Source organism: Lolium perenne, chromosome 5 (assembly GCF_019359855.2).
Source record: "Lolium perenne isolate Kyuss_39 chromosome 5, Kyuss_2.0, whole genome shotgun sequence".
Classification (NCBI taxonomy): Eukaryota; Viridiplantae; Streptophyta; class Magnoliopsida; order Poales; family Poaceae; genus Lolium; species Lolium perenne.
In genome coordinates, this window is record NC_067248.2 from 159,111,323 (window position 1) to 159,131,056 (window position 19,734).

Here is a 19,734-nt window from a genome sequence, read left to right on the forward strand (position 1 = left end):
CATTTCTCGAGCGGTAGCGAGGTGACATGCACCCCGTGTGACATGCGGCCTAAATCCAAATTGAAACATTGCGAAAAAATCTGAAATAAATCATGCACGTTCACAGCACATATTAAGATAACCCCTAAAAATTTCAGATCAAAATTCGAAATATACATCGAGAAACAAAAAAGAGAAACTCAGATGTGAATAGTTTTGCGGTGACGCTGGGGCTAAAAAGAAGATTTTTTTTCTCCATCAAGTCAATGAAAAAAATACCCCTTTTTTCACCTTGCGCGACATGAGGAGCAGTTCGATCGGGGGGGTACTGTTATCGGGTCTGGTCGTCGCCCTCCTCCTCCCCACCTCATTTCCTCCACTGTTTCACATATTTTAGCTTCTATTTATGCGGTGCCGTGGAGGTGGGGGTCTGGTCGTCACCCTCCTCCTCCCCACCTCATTTCCTCCACTGTCTCGCAACTCCTTTGATCTACTACTCCTATCCATATACATGCCACTCAAATGGATGTATTTGTAGATACATCCATTGTAGTGGCAGTTAATATGGACCGGAGGAAGTACAAATAATATGAGGCATGTTTTGGAGTTGGCCCTGTTTAGTAGAGTTTACATTGAAGAGTTTACATCTTTCTACCACCATTATTTTTGATTTAGCTTGTCTTTTGTGCCCACCATTTTATCGAGCAGGGTTAATGCAAGATCCATAGCAAACTAGCTTGTCACATTTTTTTGGCGGAGTGCATCGTCTCATGGCGAGCTAGCGACTTTGCCTACTAGAGTTTTTTTTTTGTTGAACTACATTTTTTGGATTTTCCCATTTTATTTGTGCACAAGCTATGAGCCGCCCGCAATTCAGCACCATATATTGGCGGGATTTTCTAGTTCAATTGTTTTGTACTAGGATATTAGCAGGATGCTATCTTCTAGGGCTTTCATTTCCCCTATATCCAGCCACACCCACGGACAAGCAAGGGCCTCTCTCCCTACCTCGCTCCTAGTCTGTCTCGCTCCCTCTCAGTCCTCCATCCGTAGCCGACATCCACCGCGCCGGAGCCAGCTCAGCGACGCCGTCAACCACACTCCGTCCGCTTCATCGGATCTGCTTCCCCGACTCACTGGTTCATCGTATCGGCCGGCGAGATTGGTACACAAAGCGCCACCATGATCCACCGAACCAAACCGAACGGCCAACGCGCCACCTCCCCAGTCGACCAAGGTTGAACACTTTGTCCGGCAGCTTTTGTTATGTATTTGATTTCCGAGACTAGTTTATTGCTTGCTTCCACTGCTTGTTATTAGCATATGTTTTTTTTTGTAATGCCTGCTAGATATTCCCCTCGAGAATGCCTACGAAGAATCTCGGAGGCAAAATATCTTGCAGAATAAGATAATTGCAGCCTCGATCGGCATACCATGGAATGGGACAAAATCACCGCACCCCAAGTCGTTGCCGAGATTTTTCACCTGTGTGCTGTGCTGCCAAAAGGACGATCCCGTGGGGCTGCTGCTGAAGAAGGTATTTAGCCGCACTGCTCAAATTTCATATGTGTTGTTTGCTGATTGATTTGATGAACTTTGATTTGCAGCAGCTAGCCACTGCTCATGTTCCTAACAAAGACAGTGAGCGCGCCAGTGATGCAGACATTGGTAGAAAGGAGGCGGGATTTGGTCCTATTGTTCTAGCAAGCAATCATTTGAGGGGCCACCTAGGATCAGCACATCTGGATCCTCCTGAGCTCAACATTAAGGGGGTAATTTTATAATAGTGTTTTAAACATGACATAATCTAATGTACTGAAAGAGATCAAACTGTCAACAGGAGTGGAGTGGTATAGATGGTAGAGATATAGATATAGATTTCAAATTTCCTAATTTTTTCTTCAAAATAGGGTCGCCCCGGCCTCTGCATCCAAATGATGCACCCACCCTTTTATTGCAATGTTTTAGACTCCATTTAAGGTTTAGAAACTCATGGGTTGCTCAAAGTGGTGACATGAATCAACCAACATATTTCCTTTTAATCTGCTGATTGATTTAATGCATGGCAAATCGCAGAAGCAAGTGACTGCTCATGTCCTTGCCAAGCAGCATTGTAGCACAGATGTCCAAAGTTCCAGTGATGCAAACGTTTGTAGGAACAAAACAGAAGGATGTGGCACTGAGGAAGCTAAGATTAGGCGTCTTCAAAAGGACTTGGATGTGGCCACTTGGCGGAACAAAGAAATGAACCGAGGATGGAATTCTACAATTCAAGATGGCCTACATGCTGTTGCTGATCTGCAGAAGCTAGTGGCTGGCAACTTGGTTACCGCTTTGGCTGATGCAGATGTCCATGAGATCAACTGGACGATCTTGGAACAGGTGAAAGCACGAGCAGAAACTCTGCACTCATCTTTGCAGGTAGATGATTTTCAAAGGGTGATGCAAGAGCCGCTATATGAATAGATTGTTGTTTCAGTTGATGATGTCCCTAGTTCCTTTGTTTACTTATGTGCTGGTAGTTCTTAGGGGAACTAGCTTGTACAAGTAATTATTTTCCGATAAAGTTGTACAAGTAAATGGCACATGCTTCGCATGTTTGACCAATTAAGTTAAAAAGCTTCACAAAATCCTGCTATCATGTAGGCGGGCTTGCCTAGGCTTTCAACCCAAGTGACTGTTGACTGCAATCTGTAATATGTACCCCTCTATTGCACTTAATGGTATCCAAGCCCTTGGGCCCCCCTCCTTTGTTAAAAAAAGATCGAATTATTATTGCATCGAAGTTGTTTCACTAAAAAAAAAAGAGCTCTCACGTGCAAGGCACGTGCAATTTACTAGTATATACTACTACTAGTAGAGATGTTACACCTAGATATTAGAAGATGGAAAATATAACTTTAGCAAATTCCTAGTATTTTTCATGGTCGATGTAAAAAAAGTATTTTTCATGGTTGATGTAAAAAAACAAGTTTTTTTCATGGTCGATGTAAAAAAATAGAGAAAACATGTCTCATAAAAAGCCTTATGGTTAGCACAATTTTTTTACGGAGTAACTCTTTTTTACATAGCCCAAATTACTATTCGATTTTCCATTGAAATATTTTATGTGTATATAGCAAGCGAAGAAGTACACATGCATTTTTCATTTTATTCTTTCTTGACATTTCAAAATGTATAGAAGATGAATTTCGAAATAAAGAGATCATATGCACCCAAGAACCAACAAGCATATCCCCTTGACCCCGAACCTACTCAGGGCCCTTTTGTTGTGGCTTTTTTTTGGCTTTTTGGCTTTTGGATTTTGGATGCCATAAACAAAGATCCTATTCTTTTGGCTTCTAAATAGGTGCTTTTTTTTGGCTTTTGCCAAAGCCAAAAAGCCAAAAAAAATCCACAACAAAAGGGCCCTCGGCTTCGCACTGGATTTCGTAGGCTAGGGTTCCACAGTTTTCCACCAACCGATAATAATTTCAACTCGCCCCAAAATTCCCGCGAAATCCCCCGCTTCCAAAATTCAAAGCGATGTGAAATAAGTACGGTGCCGATCTTATCCCCCGGACCGCTCAATTCGGACCTATCACGGCGGCGCCGAACCCCGCATCTCTCTCTCACGCTTCCACCTTGCATGACCCACCGGATCATCTCACACGCCCGGCGCGGCGCCGGCCCACCGTCCCATTCCCACACCAGCACTACTGCCTTCTCATCGGCCACCGTAGTGACCGACGACGTTCCACCGTCTCCCTTGCTTTTTAGCAAGCCGGAGTAGCTTCCACCTCCCCCCACCCCCACCGACGACCACTGTACCATACGAGCTCCTCCGTAGCCGACTTCCACCGCCGCCTTGTCAGCGACATTCACCATCGCCGGGTTCTCGTATCTTAATCCCCGACTCCTTCCGTCCACCGGACTGGAGAGATGGGTACACAAAGCGCCTCCATTGTCCACGGCAGGAAAACAAAGCGTACACGCGCACACTCCCAAGAAGGTTGATATGGCCGCTTTCCTTATGCAAGTGATTTCGAAAAGTATTTTTTTGCTTACTTGCACCACCATCTCATTAGCATTTTTTTTGTAATGCATGCTAGATATTATTGCACTACAGAATGAATTAAAAGAGAAACGGAGACGGAAGATATGTAGCAGATTTGCAAGCCGTGTGGGCACAAACATCTGTAACGCTATTGCCTCTAGTGCAAACCTGAACAAAATCGGAGAATAACCCTTTCCCCTCCCCAAAGATAAAGAACAATGTTATGATTCACAATTTGATCCTGCTGAGCCTCTTGGAGAGCTGACTCAGGAAGATGCCTTGCCTGACCATTCTCCTCAACCCCACCAGGTGATTTCTGTTTTTTTACTTGGAGATATCTATTGCAACTTCCATGTGTTGTATACTTGTATCCTGAATCCCACCAAACATATTCACATGCCACCTCTAGGTCTCCTTAACGCATCATATATATGTTTCAGCATGCACGTCATCCTTTACTGTTCTTCATTCTATTCCATTTGCATATCATCATATATGGGACTTCTGTAGACTGAAATATCGTTTATGTGTGCTAGGAATCTGCAGCTTCAAGTAAGAATTTCGCAGGAACCACCAATGAGAGGAAGACCTTTCAACAGGTACCTGAATCGGTGATAGAACAGCTGCAACCAAAAAAGAAATCTGCTTCTGCTACTAGACAGTCTCAGCGATTCATGGCACTAGCTGAAGAAAATAACGCAAATGCTACGAGTACTGAAATAAAAAAACATGGTGAACACCCCAAGCGGTTGAATCAGCCACCTGTTACCAATCCATTCAACCAGCGACAATCGGCAGCAGAACCAGTTTCCACAGCAACTTCTCAGCCACAATTGGCAGTGAATCCGATTTCCACGGCAACTTCTCACCACAATTGGCAGCAGAACCAGTTTCCACAGCATCTTCTCAGCCACAAGTGGCAGCAGAACCAGTGTCCACGGCAACTTCGCAGCCACAATTGGGATCAGCGATAGCTGTGGTAGGAAATACTGCCCAAGGACACACTGTACGCCCCAGTCGACACAACCACAACTGGCCAAACACTGCTAGCACATCAACAAACTGTTGATGATCTCCCACTGACCCATATTAGTCATGCCATAGACAACTCCCCTGAGGATGAGCCCCACACCGAAGAAGGTACATTTTCCAATGCTTATAGTTTCATTCTCCGTTATAAAGTTATACTTTATGATAGCTTGATGTAATGCTTGTAACACCCCAACTTTTGCAACCTTGTTAAGTGCCGAGAGTGCGAAAATCAGGGGGAACAAAAACTTTTTCTAAAGACTAATTAAGATTAATTGCCTTGATCTGCTTGCAAATGAATTGCTTTGATGTGCTTGTTAACATGAATTGCTTTGGTTTGCTTGTAGATGATTTGCCTTGATCTGTTGGTTTAGGTTTTCTTGAACACCTCAACACTTCTAGATCACTTCTTCTCAACCAAGTCTTGACTAATCCAAATTTGTGATATAGTCCAACCTTTACACCTCTGACTTAAATACCTCCACCTGTGGCAATGTCAATGCACCTACTTTGAGATCCTCCTGGTTATGCACTTAGATCACCCTATCCCTTCTCATGTCGGGAAGATCATCTACTCCTTATTATATCCTTCTCTTGTACTCCTCATTTTTGACCTTGCCACAACTCCAAAATTTGACTAAGTCCCAAATCTGTTATCAGGTTCCGTTTTTCAGCCTCTGGGTTAAGCTACCCATTTCCATCTAATGCACGGCAACCTACCCTAGACCTACATTGGCATATACACTTCCCAATCATACCAATTCCTTGAACAGTATCTCTCTTCTGCATATTTTTCCTTGATGGTTTTGAAGCCAAGTCAATAAGATGATTTGGCAGGCTTAAAATATTCAAACTTTGGCAGTTGATTCTTAAGCTCCCACAACTGTTTTAGGTGAACTCAAGGCATGGATCTCATATATGCAACCTCTTCTACTACTTCCACGTCTTGCATGTCTCATGATATCCCATAACCCATATATTTCACTTGATCTTGTACCCTATCCAGTGTTTTAGCTGTAGATGCCTTTTTCCACTTTTACCTCTTGTTTTTCTTTAATCCAAATTTAATTTTCACAAAACCAATTGTGTAAATGATTGTTACATTATGTAGTAATCATATACCCTTGAGATCTTATTTTCCAAATTTATTATTACTTTTTTTTCCAAAACCCTACTCACTTTATTCTGTAGTTTTAACCACAAAACCACTTCTACCTTTATTAAACCTTTTCAAATTATTTCTTCAAATAAAGGAAGGAAATGAGACCGGTATTATTATCATCTCATTTCCACCAAATAATGATTTCTATATCATTATTTATTTTTCTTCCCTTTTAACAAAATGCATATTTATGGTAATTGTACCATTTCTTGCTTATTTTAAAAATTGAGGAAAACCTATCTTGCTTAGTAAAGCAAGTAGAGAATTTTGAAATCCTTGTACTACCTAACTACTCTCAACCCTTTCCAAAATCCTTTTCATATACATTTCTTTCAAATTGGCCTTAGCCATAGAAGGTGTTTTCAAAATGTTTTTCAATTGAGAGCAAATCCAAATGTAAACCCTTGGACACCAAAAACCCCTCTCCCATCCATCCTCTCATCCACAAATGCATAATAAGTAGGCGATCATTTGATTATTCAAAGGATCAATATTCCAATTTCCATCTCTATCTAGTTTGAATTCCTTAAACCTTTATCTAAATAAATCTTGTGGCTTTCCCTCATCTTCCCCACCATCTAGATTATCTACATTGTCCATTTTGACAAAACCTTGGGTTGCCTTGGCATGAGCAAGTGAGGTGGCCGGCTATGTATCTTTTGCATGTGACCTTATGCACATGCGTCTCACCCCACTCTAGTCGATATATCCACCATAATTTCTCTCCCTATCCCTCTTGGACGACCTCCCCAGCCTAGTTGCAGCTACCATACTCCTTTTGGCAGGTTCCGGTTGGAGTGAATGAGAGAGAGAGAGAGAGAGAGAGAGAGAGAGAGAGAGAGGCCGAGTGCATGCTTGTGGCAAAATCCTTGGAAGATCTTGCTGCAGCCCTTCCATGCTACTCTCCTGTACTAGCACGAGTTCCAGAACCCCACCACACGGCCATGACCCACCTCGAAGCCCCCTTGGGCAAGCCCCATGCCTTTTTCTCTGATTCTTGCCATGGACGGCATTGGCATGCCCATATGTTTTTAAAAATGCACCTCTGTCCGATCCCCCTCGCCACTAGCCTCTCCTCACTGCCCCGAGTCATAGCCAACCAATACTGAACCCTTGTCTTCTTCCTGCTGTCCGCACTCGACCCTGCTCTCGTGGACAGCAATCCGTCAACCAGAGCCCTCCCGGTGAGCACCGTCGTCCCCTCCTCCGTCGATCGATCGCGGCATCGTCGTTTCTCCTGGGCGTAGACGAGACCCAGCGCGATACGTGCATGCATGCACGTCTGCGCGGGCGTGCCACGGCCAGCTGGTCCGTGATGGGCCGCGCCCCTGCTGCTCACCGCGCACTTGCGTGCTGTCGCCCGGCTTGGCGAGCCCACTACGGGTCCGCCGCCCCAGCCTCTCTGGCCCGTTCACGTTTTCCTTTTGTTCCTGCAAATATTTCCCTGTCAGCACTAGTTTAGGATTAAATTCACCAACAATTCCTCAAGCATCCAAAAATTACGATTTAAAATTTTAAATATTCCTAAACAAATTCTAAATCACCTAAACTTGCATGCATGTGATTTTGTGCAGTATATATTTACTGGTATTTATGTTTCTGAAATGTTGCTGTTTGGTTAGAAAATTAACTGAGGGAGTTTTATATACCCTTTTGCAGTGAAGTAAATTTTTCCAGAAAGTACATCTCAGTAGCTTTATTTTGACATAGGATAGACATTCAGGAGTTTCCTGGAAATTGCATGGTTTAGAAATTTATATCTGTCCAGAAGGCTCTTTCCTGATTTTTAGTTTGAAAAATATAAATATTTTTGCACCCAAACCAAGTCCCAGTGAATCTTATCACATCTTTCTATCATTTTGCCAGAGGGCATATTTTTTTACCTATAATTTATTTCTGGGAATTTAATAACCAAAACAGTGTACCTTTTTAGTATAAAATTTGTGCTAATTATTTTATAGCTCAGAAAAATGCCAAACCAGTTTTTGTAGTCCAAATTTGGTAGTACCTATCCAGTGGCATGATTTTCCCTGGTTAGTTCTGCTCTGATACTTGTGTTCTTGAATATTGGAGTGATCTAGTTTTTGCGTTGTCAAAATGTTTAAAAATATTTAAAAGCTTATTTTTGAAAACTTCCAGTGCATGTGAGTTCCACATGTTAATAGCTTCCAGTAGATATGATGCATATATTTTTGTGAGCCACAGAAAGATTTAGGCCATTTATTTGGTCCCTAAGTCATTTCTGGTTTTATAAAAATCATAGCTTTTGTTTTTAAAAACCCAAATTTGGTGAATCCAATTTCTGTAGCTTTATAAAGTCAAGCTTTACTCTCTGTAATTTTACCAAATTTTTGTGTGCATTATTCTGGGGTGGCTTGTTAATTTGGTGCTAGTGCTTATTTTACCCATAGGGAAACTGGGTTGTCTTCGTTTAAAATGTTTTGTAATGAACTTTGGCACCAGAACCTTTCTGGTGGTTTCCAAGATTCATTACCTACCAGTACGTATGCTGATTATATCTTGGTGTGAGCTAAAGCTTTTTTAGCTAATAGCTGTTATGTTAAGGCCTTTTCGAGTAGCAGTAAAATCAGCCCCTTTATAAGTAAGATGACCATCTTGCCATAGGTGCGATTTGTTTGATTTGTTTAGTGTCTCTGATTGAATTAGTTTTCTACTAGGTTGAGTGTGTGGTTGCTTCTATGGTTATGTGTTGATTGTTTGCCTTCTATTTTGCGACGTTAGAATGGGAATGCTACCGGAGACGGAGAGGATCTCGGTGAGGATTTCGAAGAGGAAGGAAGAGCAGAGAATTCATGAAGATGAAGTCCAGGGACAGATAGCCAACAAAGGCAAGCCACCTCTTGATGCATCTCTGATTCTATATATCTTATTCTTGCATTATTACAGATTTTATAAAAGTGCATGTCTTCTATTTATTTTGTCGGTGGTTAGGGCCACCCGGAATTTTTATTGATCCACCCTTAGGGTGCAGCCCTCGTTGACACCTACAGATCACCTCTCTATTAGTGATATGGTGCTTATCACCTTGTCATCCTTGTCGCCACTTTTCGAAGAAGAATTGGACTATAGGTTGGGAGCCCTGGAAAAATGGTATGAAAATGTTTTCCTGAAAATGAGATTTTCGAAAACCTTGGAATGGGGTAGCCCTGCCCAAGTGTGGTTTATCAAACGGCAAAAGTTTCTAAAAAGAAGATTTGCTGGAGGCAAGTGGAGGAAATAAAATATTTTCGAAAACTTTAGCGCCTAAGTACTCACCCGGACTGAAAGACAGTGCAACCACATTACCCCAAAGTGGGCACGGGGCGTAGCGTAGTAGTTTGTCTCGCCTTAGTTTGAGTCCTGCAAATGTAGTGGCAGTCCGACCATGGACGCTTCGACCGGGGTTCTTCCCATGAGAAGGGACGCAACCCATTTGCCTTTTCAGGTACGCGGGGTACAACCTATGAGCTCCCATTGAATAATGCCCCGCAGTTGGTCGCGGCATTCCGGAGGGTCGAGCTGGTCGGGGAATTTGCTACTCCTGGGTAAACGACCCCTCGGACTCTGGTGTTGGGAGGTACAACTCTAGGCGGCATGTCTTAGGCTAAGGCGAGCAGACGAAAAACTACGATCGGGTATTTGTCGTGGCATATGTCATTATGCAGGGATGATGCCCACACGATGAGTATTCAAATCTTGTGGGGAAAGTGTACAACCTCTGCAGAGTGAAAACTATTCGAATAGCCGTGTCCGCGGTTATGGACGGTCGGGAAGGCTGTTGCTTAGCCTGAAGAGTTTTTGGTTTCGCAAAAGTGTGTCCTCAAATATTGTTTTGGGAAAGTGATGCCAGTGGGACTGGTGGAAAGTGTACCTGGGAGGTACGGTGGAAAGCTGAAATGTTTTGTGTTGGCCATATGAGATGGCCGGGAAAGAAATGGGGTCATCCTTACCTATTAGTCTGCAAAATAAAATGGTTTACAAAGAGTTTTTGACAAAGATATAGATATGTCAAACTCTCGAGAGGAACCACCTCTCGCTCCTTGTCTCCCTAGTTTAGTGCATGTTCCTTGCTACTGCCATATTGCATATCCTTTACTTCTCTCTAAGGTGGTTTGTGAGTACATTCAAACGTACTCATTGGCATTGTTGTCCTGGCTATTTACTTGGCCAGACTTGGTGGAGTTCGACAGATGAAGAAGGAGTTGACGACGTCTATGCGAGCTAGGAATGTCTTCCCAGTCAGTTGCCTGTAGGGTTATGGCATGACTTGGGCCATGCGAACGCTTTCATCTGAAGTATTTCCGCTGTGTGATTGTTGATCTCCTGCCATTGCTGCTCTTATGTAAGTATTGGTCATGTGACCTGTTGTAATATTTTTATTTGATAATATAATGGATGATGTATTTGATACCAGTTCGGTTATGCTTTCACGACACACTTATCATGGGATCGTGAATGTGTATGCATAACGGGTGTTTCGGACAGCTAGTCCGGGGCCCCACAGAGAGCTGGTATCATAGCCATCCTGACTGTAGGAGACCTTAGTTAGCATGGACGTTAGTTAGGAAACCAAAACAAATTCTTTCTTTGATAGACGAAAGAATATCTGCTAATTTTTGTATCCCTTCAAAACTTGTAATTCTTACCTCACTCTGTGATTTCAAAGACCTTGAAAGCTTTGATTCTACGATTTCACCCTCTTCAAAACAAACATATTGGACGATATCCCTACTCAGACTCGGAGATTCGAAGTCAACGATGGATCAATCCTTCAGGAAGTCTCAAGTATCTCTGACTGCAACTACTGAAGATTGGATGCCGACTAAGCAGGACGTGTATAGGGATAATAAGAGCATGTCTTGGGTTATCACCAAAGTCTGTCAAGGAGCTGACCTTGTTCCTCTTTGGACTTGCACTTTTGCGGTCGTCAAGGATCAAATCCTCAGTTTTTGACTAGTAATTTTTAGGCCAGTGAAGTTGTCGACTCTGGGAGTACCTCATCAGCTACCCCTCCGAAGACCTCACGTCCCCGGGATGTTGAGACTAGAAGTCCTACGCAGTTTTCACCTCCGCCTCAACATCGATGACTCAACACCAGTCCTGCTTCACTACCAACTGCTCCAAAAATCCATGCTGAAGTCGATATCAACAAGATGAAGATGTCGACATCTGTGATCACCCCTATAGGATTGATAGGACAAGCTCAATTTCTTCGATTGAGCTACCCCTGCGTATTAGATATCATTGGGTATTTGAAATACCTCGTGTGGCTTTTCATGATTGCTTGTGGTGTTGTGAATTTGTGTGCTTATGATTGTTGGTTGTGTGTATTCTTGCTCTAGCTTTTCGGCCTAAAAAACTCTTTTTGTGTGATAACCCAGTCTAGGAAACCCTCCCTAAGTTGTTTTCCTCGCATTCGGTCAAAAATTTTAGTAGACATTCTAACTGTTAGTCTACAAAATTCACAGGAAAGTCTTACTCTAATTTGGGTAACAGCTAGATGCCACCATGTTTTCCTGAAATGCCCAACTCCAGTATGACATTCAACTCAAGACACCCTGTGATGCCAACGAAGCAGAAGCCAGTGCCTTCAAGATTGACTGCTATCCTGCGAAAAGAAGAGGCCATACATTTTTTTTGTCTAACCCTAGAACATTATCATGCTAACCCTTAGTTTACCTCCTTAAAGACCCAATCATAGGGTACCAGCTTCCCAGCAGAGCAGCCAAGCGAGAAGCCGTATTGAAGCCAAGATATCCTACATGGTGCATCTGGTTATCATCAAGTGAAGCCTGTGGAGAGGATTCAAGACTCAATACTAGGTGTACTTTACCCGCTCATACCTAAACTGATTGGAGTCAGCACCAACCCGAAGGCTGAAGACTGTTTTCGACAAGTTGCTACTTTATATGGAGACTGGCCATGATTTCCTCTGACTCACTAACTTAACAAGCGCGTTACAGAGTAGTAAACACCGTGCGAGAATCTTGGAGCTGTGGACTGCACTTCGCCCCTGAAGATTCTTCAACTCAAGACGGGAGATCAATGACTTCTTCAAAAGCGCTCGACAAAACCCCATGGCTGAAGCTCTGAGTTTTCCTGAACACCCGTTGAACAATCTTAAGGGTGGAAGACTTCGTCTTCCACTAAAATTGAAGCTAACCTAAAAGCTCTCGACCTTTCTAAAGCACCGTTTGGATGCTCTAACACTCCAAGAGTCATGGACCCCTCGAATATTGTTGGGAAGCTACAGATCCAACACCGGCATAGAGAAGTCAACCTCATCACGAAGCTTTCCCTCGGTGGAAATCTACATTGTCTCTCAGAAGCTAAAGTTGTGGCATTGCAACAACGACACGTCTACCGGAGTCTAACTTCAGTCACCCCATAAAACTTCTCTAGTCCTAAGCTCAGTAATCTCGGGACGAGATTATTTTAAGGGTGCAAGGTCTGTAACACCCCAACTTTTGCAACCTTGTTAAGTGCCGAGAGTGCAAAAATCAGGGGGAACAAAAACTTTTTCTAAAGACTAATTAAGATTAATTGCCTTGATCTGCTTGCAGATGAATTGCTTTGATGTGCTTGTTAACATGAATTGCTTTGGTTTGCTTGTAGATGATTTGCCTTGATCTGTTGGTTTAGGTTTTCTTGAACACCTCAACACTTCTAGATCACTTCTTCTCAACCAAGTCTTGACTAATCCAAATTTGTTATATAGTCCAACCTTTACACCTCTGACTTAAATACCTCCACCTGTGGCAATGTCAATGCACCTACTTTGAGATCCTCCTGGTTATGCACTTAGATCACCCTATCCCTTCTCATGTCGGGAAGATCATCTACTCCTTATTATATCCTTCTCTTGTACTCCTCATTTTTGACCTTGCCACAACTCCAAAATTTGACTAAGTCCCAAATCTATTATCAGGTTCCGTTTTGCAGCCTCTGGGTTAAGCTACCCATTTCCATCTAATGCACGGCAACCTACCCTAGACCTACATTGGCATATGCACTTCCCAATCATACCAATGCCTTGAACAGTATCTCTCTTCTGCATATTTTTCCTTGATGGTTTTGAAGCCAAGTCAATAAGATGATTTGGCAGGCTTAAAATATTCAAACTTTGGCAGTTGATTCTTAAGCTCCCACAACTGTTTTAGGTGAACTCAAGGCATGGATCTCATATATGCAACCTCTTCTACAACTTCCACGTCTTGCATGTCTCATGATATCCCATAACCCATATATTTCACTTGATCTTGTACCCTATCCAGTGTTTTAGCTGTAGATGCCTTTTTCCACTTTTACCTCTTGTTTTTCTTTAATCCAAATTTAATTTTCACAAAACCAAGTGTGTAAATGATTGTTACATTATGTAGTAATCATATACCCTTGAGATCTTATTTTCCAAATTTATTATTACTTTTTTCCAAAACCCTACTCACTTTATTCTGTAGTTTTAACCACAAAACCACTTCTACCTTTATTAAACCTTTTCAAATTATTTCTTCAAATAAAGGAAGGAAATGAGACCGGTATTATTATCATCTCATTTCCACCAAATAATGATTTCTATATCATTATTTATTTTTCTTCCCTTTTAACAAAATGCATATTTATGGTAATTGTACCATTTCTTGCTTATTTTAAAAATTGAGGAAAACCTATCTTGCTTAGTAAAGCAAGTAGAGAATTTTGAAATCCTTGTACTACCTAACTACTCTCAACCCTTTCCAAAATCCTTTTCATATACATTTCTTTCAAATTGGCCTTAGCCATAGAAGGTGTTTTCAAAATGTTTTTCAATTGAGAGCAAATCCAAATGTAAACCCTTGGACACCAAAAACCCCTCTCCCATCCATCCTCTCATCCACAAATGCATAATAAGTAGGCGATCATTTGATTATTCAAAGGATCAATATTCCAATTTCCATCTCTATCTAGTTTGAATTCCTTAAACCTTTATCTAAATAAATCTTGTGGCTTTCCCTCATCTTCCCCACCATCTAGATTATCTACATTGTCCATTTTGACAAAACCTTGGGTTGCCTTGGCATGAGCAAGTGAGGTGGCCGGCTATGTATCGTTTGCATGTGACCTTATGCACATGCGTCTCACCCCACTCTAGTCGATATATCCACCATAATTTCTCTCCCTATCCCTCTTGGACGACCTCCCCAGCCTAGTTGCAGCTACCATACTCCTTTTGGCAGGTTCCGGTTGGAGTGAATGAGAGAGAGAGAGGCCGAGTGCATGCTTGTGGCAAAATCCTTGGAAGATCATGCAGTAGCCCTTCCTCGCTACTCTCCGTACTAGCACGAGTTCCAGAACCCCACCACACGGCCATGACCCACCTCGAAGCCCCCTTGGGCAAGCCCCATGCCTTTTTCTCTGATTCTTGCCATGGACGGCATTGGCATGCCCATATGTTTTTAAAAATGCACCTCTGTCCGATCCCCCTCGCCACTAGCCTCTCCTCACTGCCCCGAGTCATAGCCAACCAATACTGAACCCTTGTCTTCTTCCTGCTGTCCGCATTCGACCCTGCTCTCGTGGACAGCAATCCGTCGAACGCGTGGCGGGCACAATCTTGGCAACCTCTCTCTGCGTCGACCAGCCCTCCCCCGACCGGTCCTCTCGCCTCAGGCCCTTCCTATCTCATCATAAACCTCTGGAGCAGCTCCCTATCCCCTTCTTGTCCCTTCCTCCTGGCCGCGCCCGCCGCCCTCGATCGCCTAGCAACGGACGCCACGTCGAGGTCAAGCACAGGGCTCGTCCTGATCAAGAGCCGCCCCGAGCCTCTCTTCTACCCGAACCACACCACCAGTTCCCCTGTATCACGCAGAAATGAAAAGAGTAGAGCCCCTGCCCTGTCTTCTTCCCCGCCGAGAACTTGGTCGAGCTGTGTCGCCGTAATGCTTGTGCCGCGCGCGTCGCACGTCGTGGCCATCAATCTCCGTCCTTCTCCCCTCGCACTCCCTCTCAGTCGTCTCCTTCTCTGCACCATCTGAGCACCCTAACACAGCCCTTAATCTCTTCCAGGTACCCACGGGAAGGCCCCTCCGTCAAGGGTTCGTCTGTTCCGGCACCATGCTCGCCATGATCCGCGTCTTCGTCCACGAACTCGCCGACGTCAACGGACCCACCTGAGCGACCGAGATGGAACATCCCGTGCCGCTGCACATCTCTGCGCCGTCCCCGTGCCTCCACCATCGACCTGCGCCCCCGCGGAGCGCTCGTGCAAGACGCCGTCGCCGCGTCCGTCTGTCGCGCCGTGGAACACGTCGACGTCCGCGTCGATGTCTGGGCGCCCATCGGCATGCAGCGTCGCACCCCTGTTCTACCTAACCCCGCCCCTTTTTCCTCTCCAGGCATGCTGGGAGGTCGCCGTCGCCGCGTTCGCCCACAGCACGGGCGGACCATGTCGGCATCCGCGTCGTCGTCGGAGCTTCGTCGCTCCCGAGCCGCCCAAGCCAGGCCGTCGCAGTTTTCCTCTGCATCCTCGTCAAGCCCCCGTCAACCAGAGCCCTCCCGGTGAGCACCGTCGTCCCCTCCTCCGTCGATCGATCGCGGCATCGTCGATTCTCCTGGGCGTAGACGAGACCCAGCGCGATACGTGCATGCATGCACGTCTGCGCGGGCGGGCCACGGCCAGCTGGTCCATGATGGGCCGCGCCCCTGCTGCTCACCGCGCACTTGCGTGCTGTCGCCCGGCTTGGCGAGCCCACTACGGGTCCGCCGCCCCAGCCTCTCTGGCCCGTTCACGTTTTCCTTTTGTTCCTGCAAATATTTCCCTGTCAGCACTAGTTTAGGATTAAATTCACCAACAATTCCTCAAGCATCCAAAAATTACGATTTAAAATTTTAAATATTCCTAAACAAATTCTAAATCACCTAAACTTGCATGCATGTGATTTTGTGCAGTATATATTTACTGGTATTTATATTTCTGAAATGTTGCTGTTTGGTTAGAAAATTAACTGAGGGAGTTTTATATACCCTTTTGCAGTGAAGTAAATTTTTCCAGAAAGTACATCTCAGTAGCTTTATTTTGACATAGGATAGACATTCAGGAGTTTCCTGGAAATTGCATGGTTTAGAAATTTATATCTGTCCAGAAGGCTCTTTCCTGATTTTTAGTTTGAAAAATATAAATATTTTTGCACCCAAACCAAGTCCCAGTGATTCTTATCACATCTTTCTATCATTTTGCCAGAGGGCATATTTTTTTTACCTATATTTTATTTCTGGGAATTTAATAACCAAAACAGTGTACCTTTTTAGTATAAAATTTGTGCTAATTATTTTATAGCTCAGAAAAATGCCAAACCAGTTTTGGTAGTCCAAATTTGGTAGTACCTATCCAGTGGCATGATTTTCCCTGGTTAGTTCTGCTCTGATACTTGTGTTCTTGAATATTGGAGTGATCTAGTTTTTGCGTTGTCAAAATGTTTAAAAATATTTAAAAGCTTATTTTTGAAAACTTCCAGTGCATGTGAGTTCCACATGTTAATAGCTTCCAGTAGATATGATGCATATATTTTTGTGAGCCACAGAAGGATTTAGGCCATTTATTTGGTCCCTAAGTCATTTCTGGTTTTATAAAAATCATAGCTTTTGTTTTAAAAACCCAAATTTGGTGAATCCAATTTCTGTAGCTTTATAAAGTCAAGCTTTACTCTCTGTAATTTTACCAAATTTTTGTGTGCATTATTCTGGGGTGGCTTGTTAATTTGGTGCTAGTGCTTATTTTACCCATAGGGAAACTGGGTTGTCTTCGTTTAAAATGTTTTGTAATGAACTTTGGCACCAGAACCTTTCTGGTGGTTTCCAAGATTCATTACCTACCAGTACGTATGCTGATTATATCTTGGTGTGAGCTAAAGCCTTTTTAGCTAATAGCTGTTATGTTAAGGCCTTTTCGAGTAGCAGTAAAATCAGCCCCTTTATAAGTAAGATGACCATCTTGCCATAGGTGCGATTTGTTTGATTTGTTTAGTGTCTCTGATTGAATTAGTTTTCTACTAGGTTGAGTGTGTGGTTGCTTCTATGGTTATGTGTTGATTGTTTGCCTTCTATTTTGCGACGTTAGAATGGGAATGCTACCGGAGACGGAGAGGATCTCGGTGAGGATTTCGAAGAGGAAGGAAGAGCAGAGAATTCATGAAGATGAAGTCCAGGGACAGATAGCCAACAAAGGCAAGCCACCTCTTGATGCATCTCTGATTCTATATATCTTATTCTTGCATTATTATAGATTTTATAAAAGTGCATGTCTTCTATTTATTTTGTCGGTGGTTAGGGCCACCCGGAGTTTTTATTGATCCACCCTTAGGGTGCAGCCCTCGTTGACACCTACAGATCACCTCTCTATTAGTGATATGGTGCTTATCACCTTGTCATCCTTGTCGCCACTTTTTGAAGAAGAATTGGACTATAGGTTGGGAGCCCTGGAAAAATGGTATGAAAATGTTTTCCTGAAAATGAGATTTTCGAAAACCTTGGAATGGGGTAGCCCTACCCAAGTGTGGTTTATCAAACGGCAAAAGTTTCTAAAAAGAAGATTTGCTGGAGGCAAGTGGAGGAAATAAAATATTTTCGAAAACTTTAGCGCCTAAGTACTCACCCGGACTGAAAGACAGTGCAACCACATTACCCCAAAGTGGGCACGGGGCGTAGCGTAGTAGTTTGTCTCGCCTTAGTTTGAGTCCTGCAAATGTAGTGGCAGTCCGACCATGGACGCTTCGACCAGGGTTCTTCCCATGAGAAGGGACGCAACCCATTTGCCTTTTCAGGTACGCGGGGTACAACCTATGAGCTCCCATTGAATAATGCCCCGCAGTTGGTCGCGGCATTCCGGAGGGTCGAGCTTGTCGGGGAATTTGCTACTCCTGGGTAAACGACCCCTCGGACTCTGGTGTTGGGAGGTACAACTCTAGGCGGCATGTCTTAGGATAAGGCGAGCAGACGAAAAGCTACGATCGGGTATTTGTCGTGGCATATGTCATTATGCAGGGATGATGCCCACACGATGAGTATTCAAATCTTGTGGGGAAAGTGTACAACCTCTGCAGAGTGAAAACTATTCGAATAGCCGTATCCGCGGTTATGGACGGTCGGGAAGGCTGTTGCTTAGCCTGAAGAGTTTTTGGTTTCGCAAAAGTGTGTCCTCAAATATTGTTTTGGGAAAGTGATGCCAGTGGGACTGGTGGAAAGTGTACCTGGGAGGTACGGTGGAAAGCTGAAATGTTTTGTGTTGGCCATATGAGATGGCCGGGAAAGAAATGGGGTCATCCTTACCTATTAGTCTGCAAAATAAAATGGTTTACAAAGAGTTTTTGACAAAGATATAGATATGTCAAACTCTCGAGAGGAACCACCTCTCGCTCCTTGTCTCCCTAGTTTAGTGCATGTTCCTTGCTACTGCCATATTGCATATCCTTTACTTCTCTCTAAGGTGGTTTGCGAGTACATTTAAACGTACTCATTGGCATTGTTGTCCTGGCTATTTACTTGGCCAGACTTGGTGGAGTTCGACAGATGAAGAAGGAGTTGACGACGTCTATGCGAGCTAGGAACGTCTTCCCAGTCAGTTGCCTGTAGGGTTATGGCATGACTTGGGCCATGCGAACGCTTTCGTCTGAAGTATTTCCGCTGTGTGATTGTTGATCTCCTGCCATTGCTGCTCTTATGTAAGTATTGGTCATGTGACCTGTTGTAATATTTTTATTTGATAATATAATGGATGATGTATTTGATACCAGTTCGGTTATGCTTTCACGACACACTGATCATGGGATCGTGAATGTGTATGCATAACGGGTGTTTCGGACAGCTAGTCCGGGGCCCCACAGAGAGCTGGTATCAGAGCCATCCTGACTGTAGGAGACCTTAGTTAGCATGGACGTTAGTTAGGAAACCGTTATTTTGGGAAAACTTATTTACAAAACAAATTCTTTCTTTGATAGACGAAAGAATATCTGCTAATTTTTGTATCCCTTCAAAACTTGTAATTCTTACCTCACTCTGTGATTTCAAAGACCTTGAAAGCTTTGATTCTACGATTTCACCCTCTTCAAAACAAACATATTGGACGATATCCCTACTCAGACTCGGAGATTCGAAGTCAACGATGGATCAATCCTTCAGGAAGTCTCAAGTATCTCTGACTGCAACTACTGAAGATTGGATGCCGACTAAGCAGGACGTGTATAGGGATAATAAGAGCATGTCTTGGGTTATCACCAAAGTCTATCAAGGAGCTGACCTTGTTCCTCTTTGGACTTGCACTTTTGCGGTCGTCAAGGATCAAATCCTCAGTTTTTGACTAGTAATTTTTAGGCCAGTGAAGTTGTCGACTCTGGGAGTACCTCATCAGCTACCCCTCCGAAGACCTCACGTCCCCGGGATGTTGAGACCAGAAGTCCTACGCAGTTTTCACCTCCGCCTCAACATCGATGACTCAACACCAGTCCTGCTTCACTACCAACTGCTCCAAAAATCCATGCTGAAGTCGATATCAACAAGA